Source organism: Schistocerca piceifrons, chromosome 7 (assembly GCF_021461385.2).
Source record: "Schistocerca piceifrons isolate TAMUIC-IGC-003096 chromosome 7, iqSchPice1.1, whole genome shotgun sequence".
NCBI lineage: Eukaryota > Metazoa > Arthropoda > Insecta > Orthoptera > Acrididae > Schistocerca > Schistocerca piceifrons.
The window spans coordinates 467,138,909-467,151,542 of record NC_060144.1 but is presented as its reverse complement, the minus strand read 5'-3'; positions in this window follow the sequence as shown (position 1 = coordinate 467,151,542).

Here is a 12,634-nt window from a genome sequence, read left to right as displayed (position 1 = left end):
TTTTAATACCTACTCCGAATTTTTCTTTTGTTTCCTTCACTGCTTGCTCAATATACAAATTGAATAACATCGGGGAGAGGCTATAACCCTGTCTTACTCCCTCCCCAACAACTGCTTCCCTTTCATGTCCCTCGACTCTTATAACTGCCATCTGGTTTCTGTACAAATTGTAAATAGCCCTTCGCTCCCTGTATTTTACCCCTGCCACCTTTAGAATTTGGAAGAGAGTATTCCAGTCAACATTGTCAAAAGCTTTCTCTAAGTCTACAAATGCTAGAAACGTAGGTTTGCCTTTCCTTAATCTTTCTTCTAAGACAAGTCGTAAGGTCAGTATTGCCTCACGTGTTCCAGTATTTCTACGGAATCCAAACTGATCTTCCCTGAGGTCGGCTTCTACTAGTTTTTCCATTAGTCTGTAAAGAATTCATGTTAGTATTTTGCAGCTGTGACTTATTAAACTGATCGTTTGGTAATTTTCACATCTGTCAACACCTGCTTTCTTTGGGATTGGAATTATTATATTCTTCTTGAAGTCTGAGGGTATTTCGCCTGTTTCATACATCTTGCTCACCAGATGGTAGAGTTTTGTCAGGACTGGCTCTCCCAAGGCCGTCAGTAGTTCCAATGGAATGTTGTCTACTCCGGGGGCCTTGTTTCGACTTAGGTCTTTCAGTGCTCTGTCAAACTCTTCACGCAGTATCGTATCTCCCATTTCAGCTTCATCTACATCCTCTTCCATTTCCATAATGTTGTCCTCAAGTACATCGCCCTTGTATAGACCCTCTATATACTCCATCCACCTTTCTGCTTTCCCTTATTTGCTTAGAACTGGGTTTCCATCTGAGCTCTTGATGTTCATACAAGCAGTTCTCTTATCTCCAAAGTTCTCTTTAATTTTCCTGTAGGCAGTATCTATCTTACCCCTAGTGAGATAAGCCTCTACATCCTTACATTTGTCCTCTAGCCATCCCTACTTAGCCATTTTGCATTTCCTGTCGATCTCATTTTTGAGACGTTTGTATTCCTTTTTGCCTGCTTCACTCACTGCATTTTTATATTTTCTCCTTTCATCAATTAAATGCAATATTTCCTCTGTTACCCAAGGCTTTCTACTAGCCCTCGTCTTTTTACCTGCTAGGTCCTCTGCTGCCTTCACTACTTCATCCCTCAAAGCTACCCATTCTTCTTCTACTGTATTTCTTTCCCCCCATTCCTGTCAATTGTTCCCTTATGCTCTCCCTGAAACACTGTACAACCTCTGGTTCTTTCAGGTTATCCAGGTCCCATCTCCTTAAATTCCCACCTTTTTGCAGTTTCTTCAGTTTTAATCTACAGGTCATAAGCAATAGATTGTGGTCAGAGTCCACATCCGCCCCTGGAAGCGTCTTACAATTTAAAACCTGGTTCCTAAATCTCTGTCTTACCATTATATAATCTATCTGATACCTTTTAGTATCTCCAGGGTTCTTCCATGTATACAACCTTCTTTCATGATTCTTAAACCAAGTGTTAACTATGATTAAGTTGTGCTCTGTGCAAAATTCTACCAAGCGACTTCCTCTTTCATTTCTTAGCCCCAATCCATATTCACCTACTACGTTTCCTTCTCTCCCTTTGCCTACTACCGAATTCCAGTCACCCCTGACTATTAAATTTTCATCAGCCTTCACTATCTGAATAATTTCTTTTACTTCATCATACATTTCTTCAATTTCTTCGTCATCTGCAGAGCTAGTTGGCATATAAACTTGTACTACTTGGCTTCGTATGTATCTTGGCCACAATAATGTGTTCACTATGCTGTTTGTAGTAGCTTACCCGCATTCCTATTTTCCTATTCATTATTAAGCCTACTCCTGCATTACCCCTATTTGATTTTGTGTTTATAACCCTGTAGTCACCTGACCAGAAGTCTTGTTCCTCCTGCCACCGAACTTCACTAATTCCCACTATATCTAACTTTAACCTATCCATTTCCGTTTTTAAATTTTCTAACCTACCTGCCCTATTAAGTGATCTGACATTCCACGCTCCGATTCGTATAACGCCAGTTTTCTTTCTCCTGATAACGACATCCTCTTGAGTAGTCCCCGCCCGGAGATCCGAATGGGGGACTATTTTACCTCCGGAATATTTTACCCAAGAGGACGTCATCATCATGTAATCATACAGTAAAGCTGCATGCCCTCGGGAAAAATTACGGCCGTAGTTTCCTCTTGCTTTCAGCTGTTCGCAGTACCAGCAAGGTCGTTTTGGTTATTGTTACAAGGCCAGATCAGTCAATCATCCAGACTGTTGCCCTTGCAACTACTGAAAAGGCTGCTGCCCCTCTTCAGGAACCACACGTTAGTCTGGCCTCTCAACAGATACCCCTCCGTTGTGGTTGCACCTACGGTATGGCCATCTGTATCGCTGAGGCACGCAAGCCTCCCCACCAACGGCAAGGTCCATGGTTCATGGGGGGGGGGACTTTCCAATATGTCAGCACTAAATGTGGAAATGTGAACTATGGTGGCATTATTACCAAACGTTGCAAACTGAACAGTGTACTGTTATTCTTTTCTTGGCGTTGACAGCCTCAGTGCTCACAGCAATTATGCCTGATAGGCATACTGATTCTGGAGTGTACGACGTTCAAACGGAAATTTGTCATCACCCCTTATGTACATTGACAGAAAAAAAATTGCACTGCAAAAAAACAGTTAGTGTTGAGCAATGAACTTACAGGAATTCATTTGTCTGGGTAACACGTTTAAGTGATAACATTGCTAGATCACACATAAATTTCAAATGTGAAATGTTGATACATTAATAATCTGTGTAATCATCAGATGTTGAATGCAAATGTACATGCATTGCATTGTACAGGTGCTATATGCCAGTTTCGGGATGGAGTTCCATGCCTGTTATATTTGGTCAGTCAATATGAGGTGGAATCCAAAATTTTCGGGACTAGTGTTGCCATTTGGAAAGTAGGAATAGCAGATCTTTGTACTGCTGGGTGGCGTGAGCTGCATATCTGTTGAGTCAGTGTGTGGAGTGGCATTCAGCTGGGGGGACGTGTTGCGTGTCCACAGTGATTTCCATAATACTCTGTGTTTGGTGTGTGGCGATTTTATGAGGATCTGCAATTACAACAGCACGTGTGTATCAAATTCCATGCGAATCTCGGGAAAAGTGCTACAGAGACCCTTGCAATGATTCAACAAGTGTTTGGGGGACAAAGCGTGAGCCGTACACATGTGTTTGAGTGGTATGCTCAGTTCAGGGCCAGGTGTACAGACGTCGAAGATGATGCTCACATTGGAAGGACCAATAGACGCAGAATGCCAGACATTGTTGCCAAACTTCAACAATTGGTTCATGCAGATTGACATCGAACCATTCAAGACCTTGCGGATGAAGTGGGTATTGGTTATAGGATATGTCAACGAATGTTGACGGATGAATTGGGCATGCATCGTGTCGCCGCAAAACTTGTGCCAAGGATTTTGACTGCCAATTGGAAGGCACAGCGTGTTGAAGTGTGCACGGACCTTCGTCACACTGCATCTGATTATCCAACGTTCTTGTCACGGATTATCACTGGCGATGAGAGCTGGATTTATGGTTATGATCCAGAGACAAAGCAACAATCATCCCAGTGGAAGTGCTCGGGCTCTCCAAGACCCAAAAAAGTGAGACAGGTGAAGAGCATGATCATCATTTTCTTTGATACTAAGGGAATTGTGCACAAAGAATTTGTTCCACCCAACCAAACAGTGAATTCCACGTACTACTGTGACATTTTGAGACGGCTCCGTGAACATGTGCGGCAATGTTGGCCCGAACATTAGCGTCAAGGGAACTGGCTGCTGCATCATGACAACGCACCCTGTCACACGTCCTTGCTCACCACAACCTATTTGGCAAAAAACAACATGGCGGTTGTACCATACTCACCAGATTTGGCACCGTGCAACTTCATGCTATTCCCAAAACCGAAACTCAAGTTAAAAGGCCGTCGGTTCAACACTCTAGAGAGGATTCAAGAAGCATCGCTGGCGGTGATAAACACCCTCAAAGAACAGGACTTCCAGAAAACATATGACCAGTGGCAGAAGTGCTGGGACCGATGTGTATGTGCGGGTGGGAACTACTTCGAGGATGATGGTGACGATCAGTCCAAAGGTAAGGTTTTCAACAGGTGGCAGCACCAGTCCCAAAAATTTTGGATAGCACCTCGTATGTTGATGGTTAATGCTGTTTGTGGATGATGCTGGAGGTGTTATCCGATGACGTCCCATTTGTGCTCTATTGGAGACAGATCTGGTGATCGAGCATGCCAATACAACATGTCAACAGTCCTTAGAGCATGTTGGGTTACACCAGTGGTCTGTGGGCAATCGTTATCCTGTTAGAAAACACCCCTCATATGCTGTTAATGAATGGCAGCACAGCATGTTGAATCACCAAACTGACATAAAATTTTGTGTTTTGGGTGCATGGGATAACCACAAGAGTACTTCTTGTGCCATGTGACATTGCACCGCAGACGATAACTCACGGTTTAAGTCCAGTGTGTTTAGCATGCAGACAAGCTGGGTGCAGATCCTCAACTGGCTTCTTTCTAACCAACACATGAACATCTCTCACAGCAAGGCAGAATTAGTTTTCATCAGAAAACACAACAGACCTTCAACTGCCCTCCAATAAGCTCTTGCCTGACACCACTGATGTCGCAAATGGTGGTGGTTTGGGGTCAGTCAAATGCATGCTACAGGCCAGTGCCTCAGATCTGTCCTTGAAGTAACAATTTGTGACAGTTCATTGTGTCACTGTGGTGCCAACTGCTGCTGCAGATGCAATACAATGCGACAGAGCCACATGCTGAACACGATGGTGTTCCTTTTCTGTAATGCCACGTGGGTGCCTGGAGGCCAGTTTTCTGTGATCTTACCACCACTACCAGTAATCATGTAGAGTGACTACATTCCTGTGAAGTGTTTCTGTAGTATTGTAGAAGCAACATCCAGCTCCTCATAGCCCTATTACATGACCTCATTCAAACTCAGTGAGGTGTTGATAATGGCATCTTTGTTGCCTTAAAACATTCTTGCCTAATGTCAACTCACCACATCCAGTCTCAAAGGTAACTATCACTCTTGAGATAAAGAAATTCTCATAGCTCTTAAGGTATGCCTTTTAGAGTCCATGTTTACCAGACTTTTTCGCTTTAAATGATCATTTCTGTCATATCCCTGAATATGGGCCTTTCCATTTGGCCCAGTGTCTTTGTAGTAGTATTCTAAGGTACAAACATTATTTTCTACTTTTCCCGTTCACTAAATTGCGACAGACATAAACAGTTCTTCTGCCAACCACTGCTTAGAGGAGTGGGGATAACCACCTCGAAAGGTGTTAGCACTCAACTCCATGATCAGGCAGTCGTACAAGATACTCTGCATACCTGCCTCAGCAGGTTACCGTATTTCTCATTGGGAAGAGACTCAAAAAATGGGATGATGTTTAATGACACTGCACAACAAAATTAGAGGGCCATTTTTTTGTGGCCGCGCAGTTAGAGGCACCATGTCACTGACTTCATGACCCCTCCCATCGGAGGTTCGAGTCCTCCCTCGGGCTTGGGTGTGTGTGTGTGTGTGTGTGTGTGTGTGTGTGTGTGTGTGTGTGTGTGTTCTTGTTATAGGTTAGTTTAAGTAGTGTGTAAGTCTAGGGACCGATGACCTCTGCAGTTTGATCCCTTAAGAAAACACACTCTCTCTCTCTCTCTCTCTCTCTCTCTCTCTCTCTCTCTCTCTCTCTCTCATTCTCATCATTTCATCCCCATCGACGCGCAAGTCGCCGAAGTGGCGTCAAATCGAAAGACTTGCACCAGGCGAACGGTCTACCCGACGGGAGGCCCTCGTCACACGACATTTCATTTCATTTCTCTCTCTTTCTCTCTCTCTCTCTCTCTCTCTCTCTCTTTCTTTGTAACCCTGTCATCTTCTTCCATTGTGATGCAGAAGTTTGAAATTTGGGTCAAAGAAGCCTACATCATTCCTCTGTAATGGTGCAAAAGCATAGCTATCGACAACGTCACCCTTGGGCTGGGTGACACTTCAACCAACAAGGTGTCAACACATGCAAAAATGCACCGAGCGAGGTGGCGCAGTGGTTAGCACACTGGACTCGCATTCGGGAGGACGACGGTTCAATCCCGTCTCCAGTCATCCTGATTTAGGTTTTCTGTGATTTCCCTAAATCGTTTCAGGCAAATGCCGGGATGGTTCCTTTGAAAGGGCACGGCCGATTTCCTTCCCAGTCCTTCCCTAACCCGAGCTTGCGCTCCGTCTCTAATGACCTCGTTGTCGACGGGACATTAAACACTAACCACCACCAACACATGCAAAAATGAGACCAGAGCTCAGAAGTTAATATGAAGTCTAAAGAGGATTAATTGTCACATTGGCACGAGATTTCACCACAGTTCTGCCCAATGCCTCTGTGGACGTGTCGCAGTATGGGAACGGTATCACTCCTCACCGTAACCATATTTCACCCCTTCTCTTGACATCTCTGTGACCGAGATCAGAACTGTGATGCCCAGCATTGAAACCACACAGTTTTCTTATTGTTGGCTGAGGAAAACAGTTGAACACACAGCTGATCAGAATCAATACGAAAAAAATTCAAGGTATCATGAATAAAACTACCTCTTCCCTTGGGCATTCAATTTCAAATATTTTTTGCAGTGGGATGAGTTTCATGACTACCTTTGATCCTGCTGGCACCTGCAGGACATGCTCCCCTTCCACCAACGGTTTATCATACAAAGGAATTACAGGAATGCAGCTGGATTAAAAGATGTCATCCTTATGGGTAAAATATTTTTGGAGATAAAATAGTCTCTTTTTGGATCTCTGTGTGGGGACTACTCAGGAGGATGTTATAAGGAGAAACAAGACTGGCATTCTATGGGTCGAAATGTGGAAAGATAGATTTCTTAATTGAGTGCATAGGTTACAGAATTAACAAAACGAAATTGATAGGTTGAAGTTAGATGCAATGGGAATAGCGAAGTGAAGTGGCATGGAGAACAGACTTCTGGTCAATCAACAGTGTTATCAACACAAAATCGGATAGGGGGACTGCAGGAGCAGATCTAATAATGAATAAAAAAGTAGGAAAGCAGATAAGATGTTAATGGACAGCATAGTGGATGCATTATTCTAACCAAGGTGGACACAAGGCCAGTGACCACTATAGTTTTAGTATTTGCAGCCAAGGGAAGCAACATGCTACAATTGATGTCCCAGATAGCAAGGAATATTGATACATCTGTTAATTCTAATGAACAAAATACAACAAACACGGTTTCTTCGGATCTGAGTCCGCACTGCATGGTTCTCACTGAAGGTCAATAACTGACACTGCTCTGGAAGGTTCTTGACAGAAATTCTATCACTGATGTTCCACAGGAATGTTCTTGTATAGATCTAAGTTCGTGAGGCTGGAGTCGGCAGTGAGTAGCAGGGTGCTTGAAGATGATTGGCGGTTGATCCAGTGAGGCACTGAGCTCGAGGACAGTTGAGACAAATGTCAGCGAGGTGGTGGGCTCAAGGACGGCTGAGATGAAGTCTAGTGATGTGATGAGTTTGAGAACAACTGAGACTAAAAAGTCCAGTGAAGTGGTTAACTTGAAAATAGCTGAGACAATAGTCCTGCAAAGTATTGAGCTGAGAGTGCTCTCTATGATGGCTTGTTTGTGTGGATGTTGCAGTGAGATGCACCTCATTCAGCTCAGCAAAGTGAATTCTGATTGATGAGCTACTAGGTGCAGTTGGCATAAGCCTAAGCCCAGATCATGAACTGCTGTAGAGTGGCTGGATGGTGCAATAAATATTGGTTGGCAGAAGGATACACGCACAACATTCAGCAGGCACTGACTTCATGGGAGAGAAGTGTTTTCACAATTCCAGTGCTACTAGCAGGGAGGCTGGCGCCACATGGTACTGTGGCTGCTGCAGGAGGTTCAGCTGAAAACACACAGCGTCTTTGTGTTTGGTGCTGGACTGTTTCTGTCAATGTACTGAGATCAGTGTAGCTGGTAGAACTGAGCTGCAGCAACCTGTGGTACATGCCTGTATGGTTGGTGGCATGCTGCAGGCAGCAGCTTAGGTATGCAATATACCTCAACCCTTAAGAAATAGTTGGTGGAGCTATCTTAGAGACAATGTGGAAGCCAAAGAGAGGGGGCACTGCCAGGACTGAGGAGCAATCCCTGATGTGGGTGCTCGCGGTGGTGGAGGCTCTGGGCAGAGCAACTGGCTGCTGTCGAAATTTCCAGGAGTGCACAATTGAAGATCTGAGAAAGTCCAGCTGGTGGCCTTACTAGGGCATTCTAAGGAGGCACAGCAGCAACCCTGCATGATACGAGAGATTCCCAGGGATGCACATTGTGCTACTAATGCAAGGCATCCAGGGGAGCTGACCAAGCAGGGTAGGAGCAGGACGTAACCAGTTGGGTGGCAAAACGTGTCTTGTGATGTCGCCTGACTGTAAAAGAGAAGAAGCGTATATGATGTATGACTATTCTGGGAAGGAGGGCAGCAGAGTAAATGGAGAAGCATGTGAGAAATCACAGGACAATGCATAAGGGACTGAACAAGGATGCATCACCATCGGGCAGAACCCGAGGAGAACAAGCTACGAGGTCCAGACGGAAAATATGGGAATACCATGACTGGAGCAGCTTCAGCGTGGTTTCAGCAGCCAATGAGGGGAAAATTCGACCAACAGCAGCTGCCAGACATGCGACTGCTAAGTAAGTTCAGTTGCTGGGTGGAACCAAAGGGCAGAACAGTTGTCTGTTGGTTATGGAGGACGCAAGAGTGCTTGGGAACACCACCAAAGATTCGTCATCCATGTGAACAGGAGTGTGAGGTACCTGAGGGATGCCCAAAAGAGAGAAGCCAGGAGCACCACATGTGTCACACTCGATTGATGCAGGATCCACAGAGAGAAAAGTTGCAGAGTATAGGAGATGCAGGCTGAGTCTTGTCAACAGATGAGGAAGAAGGCGCTACCAAGGGCAGCATGACAATAAACGAGCTTCCTTGAGGAAAACTGCACAGAGATGAATGACCGGCAGTCAGCTGAGCAAGTGGGAGATGGAACAATATCACCAGCGAATGGAAGGGAGGAGTGTCCAGGGTGTGCTTGCACAATGGGCACAGGAAACAGAGTGATGAGTGAGACAGAAAACAAGCCCTGAGAAAAGGTAGGAGCACGGGTGAATCGGTGGTGATGGTGGCGCTAACAGTGATAGCAGGCCCAGCAGCGGAGGTGGCAGTGGCAGTTGGACCAAGGGCATTGGTGGAGGTACCGGCGGCAGAAGAGGTGGTGAGGAAGGTATAGTGTTGAAACTGTGGCATCGTTTCAGACAATGTCACACATTCCATAGACTTATCAAAACCTGTAAACAGCGCCGGGGGCTCAAGAGGAAAAGGCATCTCCACAGATGCTTGGCCCTACACTAGTGCAACCTTCTCGGTGTAATTCTGCTCGTTGTTTGGGCTGCTCCTGCAGTAGTTTCAGCTGTAGTTGTTGCACTTGCATCTGCCTTTGGTGTTGTTCCTGCAGCGTTATTTGACTCAGTCAAAGCTCCAGAAACTTGGGTCCACTGTTACAAGTTAATTACACAAACAAGAGTCAGCTTCATCACTACTTTAGTATTTGCGACTAATTGGAGCAACACGCTACAATTGGCATACCCAGATAGCAAGGAACAATGATACATTTTTTAAATCTGATGAACACAGTATAACAACATAACTTCACACTACTTGGTTCAGCTGGAAGTCAGTAACTGCTGTTGCAATGGAAGGTTCTTGATGGTAAGTCTATCACCGACATTGTACAGGAATGTTCTTAGATAGACTGAGTCTGTTGTTGGCAGTGAGCAGTAGGGTGCTCAAGGCTGATTGGTGATTGGGTCCAGAGAGACAGCTTGTAAACAGTCGAAACAAAGCTCAGCAAGGTAGTGAGTTCAGACAGCTGAGATGAAAATGCAGCTAAGCACTGAGTGGAAGGTGCTCTCAATAATGGCATGATTGTGCGGTGGTTGTGGTGAGATGCACCTCGTTTGGCTCTGTGAAGTGAACTCCAAATGATGGGATTGTAGGTGTGACAGCATAAGCCTGCAGCATGAACTGTTGTAGCACCCTAAATACCCGCTGGCAGAAGCAAATGGGTGCGGCATTCAGCCTGAAAAAGCGTACAGGTGCAGCATTCATCATGAACTAGCTGAATAAAAGTGGTGCCCGCAATTGCAGCACTGGTTATTTTGATACACGTTCCATTAGCTGTGAAGCTGGTACCATAAGGTACTGTGGTGGCTACTGTAGGTTCACTTGGAAACAACTCTGTGTCAGTTTCTGGAAGGCGATGTTGCTAGCAGACCTGAACTGCAGGAACCTGTGTTATGCATCTGTAGGTTGGTGGTGTGTCGCAGGCAGTAGCCTGGGTAAACATAAACAGAAGTACAAGAAAATATGCCAATTTGCTCCACAGATGACGAATAGACTGAAAGAATATATGCAGAGTTATTCATATGGTTAAGGTGCGTGATGAGTGACTAGAATCTGGTACCGAGCGAGGTGGCGCAGTGGTTAGCACACTGGACTCTCGTTCGGGAGGACGATGGTTCAATCCCGCGTCCGGCCATCCTGAGGTTTTCCGTGATTTCCCTAAATCGCTCCAGGCAAATGCCGGAATGGTTCTTTTGAAAGGGCACGGCCGACTTCCTTCCCTGTCCTTCCCTAATCTGATTAGACCGATGACCTCACTGTTTGGTCTCTTCCCCCAAACAATCCAATCCAAATGGAATCTGGTACTGGGAGAAGGAAGGGAAGCAAAAGTAGTTGGAGTACAAGGACACAGGAAAGGAATGATAGAGAAACACGCCTATTAGAATTTTGGACACAATTTAATCATCACTTTTTGGTTTAAGCATCATGAAACATGGTTATATCTGTGGAAGAGACCTGGGGCATTGGATAGTTTCAGATTGATAGTATTATTGTAAGACAGAGATTTCGAAAACAAATTTTAAATTGTAAGACTTTTCCAGGAGAAGATCTGGACCCCGGCCTTAATTTACTGGTTATGAATTGGAGAGTAAAACTGAAGAAATTGCAAAAAAGTAGGAAATTAAAGCGAAGGGACCTGCATAAATGGAAGGAGCCAGTAATTATTGAGCATTTTGGAGGGGGCATTAGGTAACATTTGACTGAAACGGTGGAAAGAGAAAAAGTACAAATGGAGCCAATAAAGCAGGAAAAATGGAATACACACAGTTTGTAATTAAAGGCACTGAGACAGAGATTCCGCAAAATATAGACACTAATGGACAAAAATAGCAACACCAAAAAATAATCAATCTGAGTAATTAAGTTTTGAGAATACATATTTACATGATTAACACTGGAAAATCACATGTTAATGTAAGTGTGACATAAGCCATTACATTACTAAACGGTGTAACCGCCAGAATGTTGAATCCAAGCACCCATTGGTGTTGTGTAGGTGCCGTTATGTCAGTTTGTGGGATGGAGTTCCATTCCTGTTGAACTTGGTCAGTCAATACAGGGATGGTTAAAGCTGTTTTTGTGAATGACAGGTGGAGTTGTTTTCCATTATATATGCCCAACTAGCGACAGATCTGATGATCAAGCAAGCCAAGGCAACATGTCGACACTCTGTATAGCATGTTGGGTTACAACAGCGGTATATTGGCGAGTGTTATTGAGTTGGAAAACACCGCCTGGAATGCTGTTCATGATTGGCAGGACAATAAGTGGAATCACCAGGCTGACGTATAAATTTGTAGTGAGGGTGCGTGGGATAACCATGAGAGTGCTCCTGCTGTCATATGAAATTGCACCCCAGACAATAACTCAAGGTTTAAGTCCAGTGCGTTTTAACATCCAGATAAGCTGAATGCAGGTCCCTAACTGGCATCTTTGTAACCAACAAATGAACATCTCTTGTGGCAAGGCAGAATCAGTTTTCATCAGAAAACACAACAGATCTTCACTCTGTCCTCCATTGAGCTCTTGCTTGACACCACTGGAGTCGCATATGGTGGTGGTTTGAGGTTAATGGAATGCACGCTACAGGGTGTGTGGCTCACAGCTGTTGTTGAAGTAACAAGTTTGTAACAGTCCATTGTGTCACTGTGGTACTAAATGCTGCTCAAATTGCAGCTGCAGATGCAGTATGATGCAACAGAACCATATGCGATGATCTTCGCTCTTGGTAGTGCAACATACCCAACCGGAGCCCGATGGTTCTAGATGAACCGAAAGCGGTCGTGTGAATAAACATTTTTGCAATCAAGACGGATTATAAGTAACATTGTATAACCAGTGATTGCGGTATCCCATCAGACATTATGTCTGTTTTTGCAAAATCTTTCTGCAATATTGCAGAAGGAGCATCCAGCTTCTCATAGTCCTATTACATGACCTCGTTCAAACTCAGTGAGGTATTGATAATCGTGTCTTTGTCACCTTAAAGGCATTCCTGATAAACATCAAGTCACCACGTCCAGTCTCAAAGGTAACTAACGCTCACAACTGTTACAGCG